The 12,290-nt window shown below is 42.7% G+C and overlaps 1 protein-coding gene across 4 annotated transcripts in view; it reads left to right on the forward strand.

Moving 5' to 3' along the window:
- Window positions 1-12,290, forward strand: part of LOC112830064 (ATP-dependent DNA helicase Q1-like) — a 112,538-nt gene that overhangs the window by 56,585 nt on the left and 43,663 nt on the right. The window contains exon 1 of one of the 4 annotated variants that reach the window (XM_073877883.1): window positions 5,069-5,130. The exons of the other annotated variants lie outside the window; for them this stretch is intronic. The gene's annotated coding sequence lies outside the window, so the exon portion shown is untranslated. Of the gene's footprint in view, window positions 1-5,068; window positions 5,131-12,290 lie in introns of those variants that run through there. 4 annotated transcript variants of the gene reach the window in all.

Raw genomic sequence — 12,290 nt, forward strand, 5'->3', positions numbered from 1 at the left:
ACTATGTTGAATAGCAGTGGGGATAGTGGACATCCCTGCCATGTTCCTGACCTTAGGGGGAAAACTCTCAGTTTTTCCCCATTGAGAATGATATTCGCTATGGGTTTTTCATAGATGGCTTTTAAGATATTGAGGTATGTGCCCTCTATCCCTATACTCTGAAGAGTTTTAATCAAGAAAGATGCTATACTTTGTCAAATGCTTTTTCTACATCTATTGAGAGGATCATATGGTTCTTGTTTATCTTTATGTATTGTATCATATTGATGATTTGCGGATGTTGAACCAACCTTGCAGCCCAGGGATAAATCCACTTGGTCGTGGTGAATAATGCTTTTAATGTACTGTTGGATCCTATTGGCTAGTATTTTGGTGAGAATTTTTGCATCCATGTTCATCAGGAATATTGGTCTGTAATCCTCCCTTTTGATGGGGTCTTTGTCTGGTTTTGGGATGAAGGTAATGGTGGCCTCATAAAACGAGTTTGGAAGTTTTCCTTCCATTTCTATTTTTTGGAACAGTTTCAGGAGAATAGGTATTAATTCTTCTTTAAATGTTTGGTAGAATTCCCCTGAGAAGCCATCTGGCCCTGGGCTTTTGGTTTTTGGGAGATTTTTGATTACTGCTTCAATTTCCTTAGTGGTTATGGGTCTGTTCAGGTTTTCTATTTCTTCCTGGTTCAGTTTTGGTAGTTGATACATCCCTAGGAATGCATCCATTTTTTCCAGATAATCTAATTTGCTGGCATAGTGTTGCTCATAATATGTTCTTATAATTGTTTGTATTTCTTTGGTGTTGGTTGGGATCTCTCCTCTTTCATTCATGATTTTATTTATTTGGGTCCTTTCTCTTTTCTTTTTGGTAAGTCTGGCCAGGAATCAATCTTATTCTTTCAAAGAACCACCTCCCAGTTTTGCTGATCCGTTCTACTGTTCTTTTGGTTTCTATTTCATTGATTTCTGCTCTGATCTTTATTATTTCTCTTCTCCTGCTGGGTTTAGGCTTTATTTGCTGTTCTCTCTCCAGCTCCTTTAGGTGTAGGGTTAGGTTGTGTATTTGAGACTTTTCTTGTTTCTTGAGAAAGCCTTGCATTGCTATATACTTTCCTCTTAGGATTGCCTTTGCTGCATCCCAAAGATTTTGAACAGTTTTGTTTTAATTTTCATTTGTTTCCACGAATTTTTTAAAATTCCTTTTTAATTTCCTGGTTGACCCATTCATCCTTTAGTAGGATGTTCTTTAGCCTCCATGTATTTGAGTTCATTCTGACTTTCCTCTTGTGATTGAGTTCTAGTTTCAAAGCATTGTGGTCTGAAAATATGCAGGGAATGATCCCCATCTTTTGGTACCAGTTGAGACCTGATATGTGACCTAGTATGTGATCTATTCTGGTGAATTTTTCATGGGCACTGGAGAAGAATGTGTATTCTGTTGCTTTGGGATGGAATGTTCTGAATATATCTGTCAAGTCCATTTCAGTGAGTTAAAGTCCCTTTCTATTATTGTATTTTTGTCAGTGTGTTTCTTTGCTTTTGTTACTAATTGGCTTTTATAATTGGCTGCTCCCATGTTAGGGGTATAGATATTTACAATTGTTAGACATTCTTTTTGGACAGACCCTTTAAGTATGATATAGTGTCCTTCCTCATCTCTCATTATAGTCTTTGGTTTAAAATCTAATTTGTCTGATATAAGAATTGCTACCCCAGCTTTCTTTTGGTGTCCATTAGCATGGTAAATGGTTTTTCCACCCCCTCACTTTCAATCTAGAGGTGATTTTGGGTCTAAAATGAGTCTCTTGCAGACAGCATATCAATGGGTCTTGTTTTTTTTTTTTTTTATCCAATCTGATACCCTGTGTCTTTTGATTGGGGCATTTAGCCCATTTACATTCGGGGTCACTATTGAAAGATACAAATTTAGTGCCATTGTATTCCTGTAAGGTGACTGTTACTGTATATTGCCTGTGTTCCTTTCTTGTCTATGTTCCTTTTAGGCTCTCTCTTTGCTTAGAGGACCCCTTTCAATATTTCTTGTAGGGCTGGTTTCGTGTTTGCAAATTCCTTTAGTTTTTGTTTGTCCTGGAAGCTTTTTATCTCTCCTTCTATTTTCAATGACAGCCTAGCTGGATATAGTATTCTTAGATGCATATTTTTCTCATTTAGTGCTCTGAATATTGCCAGGTCTCTGTGGATAGGTCTGTTGCTGATCTAATGTTTCTACCATTGTAGGTTACAGACCTCTTCTCCCGAGCTACTTTCAGGATTTTCTCTTTGTCTCTGAGACTCGTAAGTTTTACTATTAGATGTTGGGGGGTTGACCTATTTTTATTGATTTTGAGGGGGGTTCTCTGTGCCTCCTGGAGTTTGATGCCTGTGTCCTTCCCCAAATTAGGGAAGTTCTCTGCATAATTTGCTCCAATATACCTTCTGCCCCTCTCTCTCTTTCTTCTTTCTGGGCTCCCAATTATTCTAATCTTGTTGCGTCTTATGGTATCACCTATCTCTCGAATTCTGCCCTCATGATCCTGTAGTTGTTTATCTCTCTTTTTCTCAGCTTCTTTATTTTCCATCATTTGGTCTTCTATATCACTGATTCTCTCTTCTGCCTCATTTATCCTAGCAGTTAGAGCCTTCACTTTTGATTGCACCTCATTAATAGCCTTTTTGATTTCAACTTGGTTAGATTTTAGTTCTTTTATTTCTCCAGAGAGGGTTTCTCTAATATCTTCCATGCTTTTTTCAAGCCCAGCTAGTATCTTTATAATCGTCATTCTGAACTCTAGTTCTGACACCTTACTAATGTCCATATTGATTAGGTCCCTGGCAGTCGGTACTGCCTCTTGTTCTTTTTTTTTGAGGTGATGTTTTCGTCTTGTCATTTTGTCCAGAGGACAACAGATGAATGAGAGAACAAAATGCTAACATGATTAGGCTGGTGCATAGATCAGTGCCACACACTAGATTTTGGGCATTTTTGGTCTTTAGAAAAAACTGCCTCCCAAAATTTTAAAGAAAGGAAAACTTATATATGTACAAAAATAAGGGCAAATACGATGAAGGGATGGAATATGACTGTAAAGATGAAAATTATAAAAGATTTTATAAAAGGAATTGATAAGAAGTTGGTTGAAAAAAGAAAGAAGAGGAATTTAAAAAAAGAGAGAGAGAGAATGTGATCAGGCAGGAGACTAGAACAAAGCCATATACTAGAGATTTAGGGTATATTTTGGTCTGTTAGAAGAAACAGTATCCCAAAATTTTAAAGAGACAGCAACTTATATATATATACCAAAAATAAGGTTAACTACTATGAAGGGATAGAATATGACTCTAAAAATGAAAAATAAAAAAGATTTTAAAAAAAAGGATTGGAAAGATGTTGGTTGAAAAAGGGAAAAAGGAAAATTCAAAAAGAAAAAGAAAAAGAAACTTAAAAAAATTAAGTTTGAAAGACTAAAGAATCATGGGGAAAAAAGCCATGAATTCTGTGTGCAGTATTCCCCTAGCGCTAGAGTTCTGCCGTTCTCATTGATCGGTAAACTTGGTCTTGGCTGGCTATTCTTGCCGATCTTCTGGGGGAGGGCCCTGTTGCCGTGGTTCCCAACTGTCTTTGCCGGAGGCGGAATTGCCCCACCCTTGACGGTCTGGGCTAAGTAATCTGCTCAGGTTTGCTCTCAGGAGCTTTTGTTCCCTGCAAGCTTTCCGTACAGCTTTGGAGGACCAGGGTGAAAATGGTGGCCTCCCAATCTCTGCCCTGGAGGAGCTGAGAACTTGGGGCCCCACTCCTCAGTGTGCCCCCAGAGAAAAGCAGTCAGTCACTCCCGTGTCCCCAGTCTCCGGCCGCACTCCGTGCTCACCCGGCCTGTGACCGAGCGTTTTTATCTCTGGCACATGACCCCGTGTGGAGTCTCCAAACCCAGAAGGTCCCTGCCGTGCACACTCGCGCCACTCCTCCCAGGGGGAGGAAGGGGAGTCTCCCCGGATCTGCTGCTTGTTGGGTCCCTGCTGGAGGAGCAGTGGCCCGACTGAGCTGTGGATCACAGTTTATGGCAACCCCGAGCTGAGAGCCCATGCCTTGGCTCCGTCTCTGCAGCTGACTTCCCAGCTCCAATACCTGGGAGCTCTGCCGCACTCAGGCACCCCCAGTCTTTCTGTGGCCCCGAGGGTCCTGAGACCACACTCCTAGCAAGGGTTCCACCCCCTACTTAGCCATCGATGCGACATCCCTCAGCGGAGCCGACTTCTAAAAGTTCCGATTTTGTGCTCCGTGGCTCTATCACTTGCCGGTAGCAGCTGACAGAGGCTCCCTCCCCCGCCGTCTATCCTCCCGAATGTCACCTCGAATTCACTTCTCCTCACATCCTACCTTCCAGAAAATGGTCGCTTTTCTGTTCAGAGAGTTGCTGCTATTGTTTTCTTCAATCTCCTGTTCGGTTCGTAGTGTTCAGGATGGTTTGATCCCTATCTAGCTGAATTCCTGGGGCCAGACGAAATTTAGGTCTCCTACTCCTCCACCATCTTGCTCCTCCTGGCCATAAAGAAATCTTATTAGCTGATGTGACTTCGAGGTGGGAGGGAAGGTAGTGGTGGGGGGAGTGTGAGGGGGAGCTGGAGAGACAGCCAGTTTCCATGCTGATGGCCAAAATCTTCATTTCTGTTCTCCTGATTTCTGCAGCAGGTCAGGATAAGCTGTAAGGGAGAGCTGCTTCTTTTCCACCTCTTCAAAAGAATCAAGATCTAGAGTGGGCAGGGAGTTGGTGAGGGTAGGGATCTTTGGTAGGGGTAGAGTTTCTAGTTCCATGATTAACTGAGTTATCTCCTCTGATATCTCTAGTTACATTTAGGAAGTCTGTGCATGGAAAGTTGCAGCAGAAGCCAGAGACTGTTCTTACCAGTGGGAGTCCTTCAAGCAGTGCCATCCTGATCTGAGTATAGCCAGATAGGCCTCTCCTCTGAAACCAGCAACCAAGTTTGGGTAGCTACAGTCCAATGATCCTTCCTGAAATTTCCTTTGCAGCAGTACAGACCTACTTCTGAGTCTCTTCAGCTCTTCAAGGAGCCTCAACACAGCCTGGCTGCTGTTGGGCATTGAGCAGTGAATCACGGGAGAAGAGCTTGATGACAGTAGGTGGGTAGAAAAGGCCAGGGAAGAAGCTGTTTGCTTCTATGGTTCAAGATTCACAGGCATAAGACCTAGATATTGTAAAGCTCCTGGCTGTACAATTTTGTTTACTTTCTTGGGAGGGTTTGAGAACTCAAGTGACTTACCAAAAGACACCTAGCATATCAAGGATTCAAACTTGCTTTCTGTCCCAGAGTACCCTGACTTTTGCTCCCTTCTTACCCCCTTTATAATCAGCTCTGAGTCGAAGTGGGTGCCCAGGTCCCCAGCATAATGAGATCATATCTTAGGCATAGTAGCTTCTGCGTGATTCCCAAATTCCTTCTGCCTGCCTGACTTGTCTAGGGACTTCAGAGTTTGGCAGCTGTCCAAGCTGGCTCCTTCATCCATGGAGATTTGCTACAGGATATTTGCTGAAAAAACATGTCTCCTGCTTGTCTGTCCTGTACTCAGTTCTTCCTAGTCATCATATCCTTAGCATCTAACTTGGCTCCTGACTTAGAAGGTTCCTGAGAAGGTACCTCCTTCAATAGTAGGCACCAACTGTGAGGCTATAAGGGAATGCCTTGTGCAGAAATTTCCTCATACTTTCTCTTTTCACCATGACCCTGCCTCCATTCTGGTTCCACTGGGATCCTGGTGGCCCTAGTTCTCTTTCTCCTATGCCCCTCAATGCTTGTTTCTCCTCTGCTGGTATACCGTAGCTCCTGCACCTTTTCCTATGTCCCCGGTACTGTCTCCCTACAATGTCCTCAGCCCTGCCTAGGCTCCTTTTCTCTCTCCATCCCCTTTCCTTCACCAGATATTTATTGAGTACCTATTATGTGCCGTGTCCTCTGGTTGGTTCTGAGGGCACACAGGCTGAGCGATTTGAGGAAGCACAAAGTACAACAGCAATTTTTATATAATGTGACAAGTGAAGCTCCCAGGCCTTCTTCCAGAGTCCTCTGTTGTTTGTGACAAGTTGGATTGACTCACATCCCTTAGTAGTGCATTTCAATGCTTCACAGTTCCTACAGATGGTAAGTTCTTCCCAATGCCTAGACTTAGTTACTCTGCAGGTAAGATCATTCCCTGGGCTTCTGTTTACTTACTCACATATATATATAAATATATATATATATATATTTTAAACTGAGCACCATAATACTAATGCCAACTTTCCTCATTCCTATACAGGATGGTTGTGAAGACTGGTTGAAATAATGGGTGTAAAAGTTCTCTAAATAAATTTTGTGAATGTTAGGTAGTGATTCCCTCTTAACTTCTCAGTAGAAAGAGAGCCTTTTCTCCTATGAATAGTAACAGCTCAAAAGATAATTTTAAATAATTATGAGTTTTATCAACCTTTAGTCTCTTTTCTATTGACTCATTTGTAGATGGCAATTCCTTGATCTCTGTTGCCAATGAGATCCATGTCTCTTTATTTTTTTATTATTTTTTAATTTAAATTCAATTAGCCAACATATAGTACATCATTAGTTTCAGAAGTTGTGTTCAATAATTCATCACTTGCATATAACACCGAGTGCTTATCACATCACATGCCCTCCTTAATGTCCATCACCCAGTTAACACATCTCCCCATCCATCAACCCGCTAGCAGCCCTGTTTGTTTCCCAGAGTCAAGAATCTCTTATGGTTTGTCTCCATCTCTGATTTCTTCCCATTCAGTTATCTCTCCCTTCCCCTATGTTCCTCTGTGCTATTTCTTATATTCCACATGTGAGTGAAACCATATGATAATTGTCTTTCTGATTGACTTATTTCACTTAGCATAATACCCTTCAGTTCCATCCACAGTGATGTAAATGACAGGTATTCATCTTTTCTGATTGCTGAGTAATATTCCATCGTATATATAAATCACATCTTCTTTATCCATTCATCTGCTGAAGGACATTTCATCTTCTTCCACAGTTTGGCTATTGTGGACATTGCTGGTATGAACATTGGAGGGCAGGTGCCCCTTCGTCTCACTACATCTGTATCTTTGGGGTAAATACCCAGTAGTGCAATTGCTGGGTCATAGGGTAGCTCTATTTTTAACCTCTTGAGGAACTTCCATACCGTTTTCCAGAGTGGCTGCACCAGTTTGCATTCTCACCATCAGTGTAAGAGGACTCCCCTTTCTCCACATCCTCGCCAACATTTGCTTTTTCCTGTCTTGTTCATTTTAGCCATTCTAACTGGTGTAAGGTTGTACCTCATTGTGGTTTTTTTAAATTAAGATTTTATTTATTTATTTGAGAGAGGGAGAGGGAGGGAAGAAGCACAGAGGGAGAGTGACAGGGAGAAGCAGACTCTCCACTGAGCAGAGAGCCCAGTGTGGGGCTCAATCCCAGGACCCCGAGATCATGACCTTAGCCGAAGGCAGACAACCAACTGACTGAGCCACCCAGGAGCCCCTCATTGTGGTTTTGATTTGTATTTCTCCGATGACAAGTGATGTTGAGCATTTTTTTAATGTGTCTGTTGGCCATTTGTATGTCTTCTTTGGAGAAATGTCTGTTCATGTCTTCTGCCCATTTCTTGACTAGATTATTTGGTTTTTGGGTGTTGAGTTTGAGAAGTTCTTTATAGATCTTGGATACCAGCCCTTTATCTGATATGTCATTTGTAAATATCTTCTCCTATTCCATAGGTTGCCTTTTAGCTTTGACTCTTTCCTTTGCTATGCAGAAGCTTTTAATCTTGATGAAGTCCCAAAAGTTCATTTTTGCTTCTGTTTCTTGTTGCCTTTAGAGATGTGTCTTGCAAGAAATTGCTGTGGCCAAGGTCGAAGAGGTTGCTGCCTGTGTTTTCCTTTAAGATTTTGATGGATTCCTTTCTCACATTTAGGTCTTTCATCCATTTTGAGTTTATCTTTGTGTAGATCCATGTCTCTTTAAAAATTTCCTTGAAGAAAACAAATGCTCTTCAATGTAGTAATAGGCATTGTGGGCAGACTTCAGAAAGGAGCCCTTAACCACCTAAGTATGAGGACATAAATAATAGGAGAAATCTTCCCCAGTCACAATGCAATTCCTTGCATTACCGTTGGAGACCAGGGGATTGCTATGATGGCTGGGGAGGAGCCCGAGGAATACATAAGTGCTATGACACTTGATCCTAGATGATAGATTTCCAAAAAGAAATTAAGAGTCTGTTTAGGCTGCACTGAGTCAGAAAATACCATCAAGCTCTGCTCCTATTACTGATTTGAAAGCAGCTGGCTGGATTCACCATTACCTACAGAGGGTGGAGACAGAGAGCAGGGGCAGAAGCTGATCAGGGGCAGAGACCTTCTCTGGATCCCAGGATGGGAAGCCAGCCTCTTCTCAGCTCCTTGAAGCGCTTGCTGACTGGGCTTACCCTTATGGGTAGGTTGCAATGGGGTATCACTCTGGTGCTTCCCTATTGGATGGATCAGTGAAATGGGTTTCAGGCAACTGCCTGACTTCTGCAACTTTTCCTTTCTCCTCTATCTGCATTCAGATTGACCCAAAGAAAGGTTTTTGGTTTTCCAATCTCCCTTCTCAGCATCCTCCCACCCCCAGCACATACCCCATAATCCTGTCAGGAATTTCTTCCAATTATCTAGCCTGAGGCTCATCGTTTATTTATAGGCAAGCCTACTTCACAGCCTGTGCCTGGTAGAAACATTTGCACATTGCACTGGTGTTCTGTTGTGTAGCCCCCTCTCTAGCCAAAGCTGCACTTCCCACTTCCCCACCCCCCATCCTGGTTTGGTCTGTGTCTTCCGTGCCTCTGACTTTAGGCAGAGCAGTTTCTTTGCTTCTCTGGCCTCTTCCAGTAATCACCACTATTTTCTTCCTGGGAATATTTCCAATTTTAATTGTTGGTAGGTTCTTTTCCTTCTCTACCAGTTCAACTCATCCCTTTTTCCCCTCATTTCCTTGGGGAATTAGAAAACAGCTGTGTACCCCCCAGGACTCTGAGCCTGGGCATTTTCAGAGCTCACCTTTTCTCATTGTTAGCCTGATTCTTTCATCTGCTGGCTACAGAGCAAGGGGATCCACGCATGGCACCCACAGAGCAGCTCCTAGTGACTCAAGCTGAGTGGTTGAGCTCAAAGGCACAACAGAAACCCATCTGTAACGTGGTTGTTTTTCTTTCAAATCCTTAAGAACATAAGTGACCTGTCCTATGGTAATAGTGAAATGAGAGGGGCGGGGTGGGGCTGAAAGGTGGTTCCAAATTTTAATTTGACTTCAGGAGGCCCATTTGTCAGCATCTCCTCAGCCTATAGTGGGCTTGGATCTTAGTCATATTTAGATAGTAGCACCAACTTGTTATGGCCTCCACCTCCACTATGATTTTTTATTGTGGTATAATATACATAACATAAAATTGAGTATTTTAACCATTTTCAGGTGTGCAGTTCAGTGGCACTAAGTACATTCACACTACTGTGCAACTGTCACCACCCTCCATCTCCAGAACTTTTTCATTTTCCTAAACTGAGACTCTGTCCCTATTAAACAGTAATTCCCCATTCCCCTGTTGCCCCAGCCCCTGGCACACCTTTATTGTGATATTACTTAGTTTCTTAAAGCACCATTCTGACCACAGAGCCTCTATTTCTTCTGTGAAATCTCAGCAACTCAGACTGAATTTCAAGACCCTTCACTGGTGCCTACAGACTCACTCCAATGAGCCCCTATCATTTCTTGGCCCAGAATCCTGCTCTCAGAGGTGAATCGGGGCTCATGCCCTTCTTTCCCACCTGATCCTTTGCACATGTTGGTCTTGAGTCTTCCCTGCAGTCCAGTTGGCCCTTACCTTCATATTCTGTTCATAAATCTCCTGTTTTAAGACAACCTCCCTGATGTCCTAAGATGTCCAGGCTCTATTATACGGCTCCCCTTTCCAATCTCTGGAGTATTCTGCCTGGTTGCTCTTACCCTGTCTTGGTTCCCTCTCAGACTGGAGGCCACCTCAGGGCAGGAGGTGAAATTCATTCTGGGTTCATGTACTCTGTTTTAGGTCCTCAACACTCAGAGCGTGGTCTGGGTTCTAGGGCATTAGCCTCACTCCAGAGCTTGTTAAAAATGCAGAATCTCAGACTCCATCCCAGACCTACTGAGTCAGAGTCTGCATTTTTAACAGGATCCCCAGATTACTGACATGTACATTAAGTGAGATAAGCACTGCTGGAGGAGGGCTCATAAGTAATTCATAATGTATATTTACATTGTATAATTTATAATTTATATTGTAGGTGTGTGTGCTTTTTAGGGTATGAGGGACTATAAAGGAACTGGAGGGCAAAGTACCTGGGGGTGAACTGGGAAGAAGAGGTGATATGTTGAGTGGGAAAATAATGTAATGAGAGGTTTCCCCCCAGAGTCATGGAAAAGATTCCTCTGAGTTTTTCCCACATTTTTATGGGTCTCTGGATTTTGCTCTACTGGTGGAGCCATGGATTTCTTGGTCTTCTCTTAGAGGTGACTTCTAGAGCAAAGGCCTCAGATTACAGCCTTAGCAAAGAACTCATGTGTATCTCTTCATCTTTCCAAAAATATTTACCCTCAGAAGCAGTGCCCTTTGAACTTTACCACATGCTCTGATCTAGTCCTTGAGTATCACTGCATAACAGGGAGTGGTAGGGTGAGTCTTTGGGGCCTAGTGGTCAGGACCAGGAGGGAGTGTAGCCCAGGCCTTTCAGAATATAGTTTCCAGGAATTTCAGTCATTCAGAGTGAATAATAATACCCTTCACCTCTCTCTTCTCTGTGAGGCAGCATGGGGTTGGACATTTCGTCTCTCATCAGGATATCTCTCTTGTACTTTGAATCAGACCTGGGACCTGAGAACCACTCCTCTAGCATTCAGTGCAGTATTTCAGTGTCCTAAACTTGTCCATTTTCTCCATCAGGCTGAAGGTTTCCTTTAAGGAATCCTACCTTTCTACTTCAAAAGTTATCTAAGATATGGACTTATTTGCACACAGTTCCATTATTGGAGAGGTTATTAGGTTTGTTTTTTTTTAACTCCTTAACTTCTAGATCAGGTTGTGTTGGTTCAGTTGAGTAGGACTTCTGAGGCTGGAGCTTTGTGTCTCTATTCTGTCTTGGGCTTCTTTCTGGAGCTCTCAATGTTTTGAATACAAAGTTGGGGGATATTGCTGATGACTGGGATATGGAGAAGTCATGAAATTCTAGCCAGGAGAAGCTATCTCAGAAATCTAAGTGTGTATGTTGTTATTTCTTTTCCAACAGGCTGCATAATTTTTATGGCCCATTATTCCATTTGTAACAATGCTGAGATAACAGATCCTATCTCATGATCCATGGCACACACCAGGCACTCATGGGAGCCAGAAGATACCACCCCTTATGCAATTGGATGGCTGGAGCGGTTGGACCAAGACTCAGTTCCAGCAGGAGACAGACAGGGGTGCTAATGGAATCTCTGTGATAGGAAGGGTGTGAAATACTGGGAGCCAGGCATGGAGGGGACTGTAGTTTTAAAACTGCAGAATCTTTCCCATCTATCTGCCCTCTTACTATTTTCTCTGTGTTTTTTTTCCCCTGCTTATTAATTAAGGGTTAGATATTTGAAGCCAGCAGGCCTAAGTTTGAATCCTTGCTCTACCAGTTAGTATTGTATTACTTAGACTCTTCAATCTTGTTTTCCCATCTGTAAAATGGGGATACTAAGACCTATTTCTTAGACGAGTTTTAAGGGTTAAATAAGAGAATGTCTCTCTCTGTGCTCTCTGGCCCATAGACACACAGTTACGGTTTAAGGAACAGATAATGAAAATGAAGTAGAGGCAGAGAGAACGTGAAAGATATGCACATGGAGAGGAGTAATGAAAGGTAAGAGAAAGAAGAGAGATAAAGTCAGATGGAAAGGCAAAGACATGAGTGAAAGCCAAACATGAACTGTCAGAGGACAGAGGTAGATGTTTCATTTGTAGAAGCTGGCAATAAGATCCCAAGCCAAGATCCTGCTTTCTTCTTGCCCTTTGCTACCGGGGGACTCAAGTTCTAAGTCCCTGTCCCCCCTCCTGCACCTCCCTGCACTGTGATCATCACAGATCTGGCTCTACCCTGAAGCCGGAACAGCCCTGCCCTGTGCTTGTTCACATATCTCGGCCTGCACCATCATAGTTACCCAAGTCCATAGGCATTTTTCATTTTGAACACAACTGTTTGG

Source organism: Callorhinus ursinus, unplaced genomic scaffold, assembly GCF_003265705.2.
Source record: "Callorhinus ursinus isolate GAN/ISIS: 27379988/994484 unplaced genomic scaffold, GSC_fseal_2.0 scaffold27, whole genome shotgun sequence".
Lineage (NCBI taxonomy): Eukaryota > Metazoa > Chordata > Mammalia > Carnivora > Otariidae > Callorhinus > Callorhinus ursinus.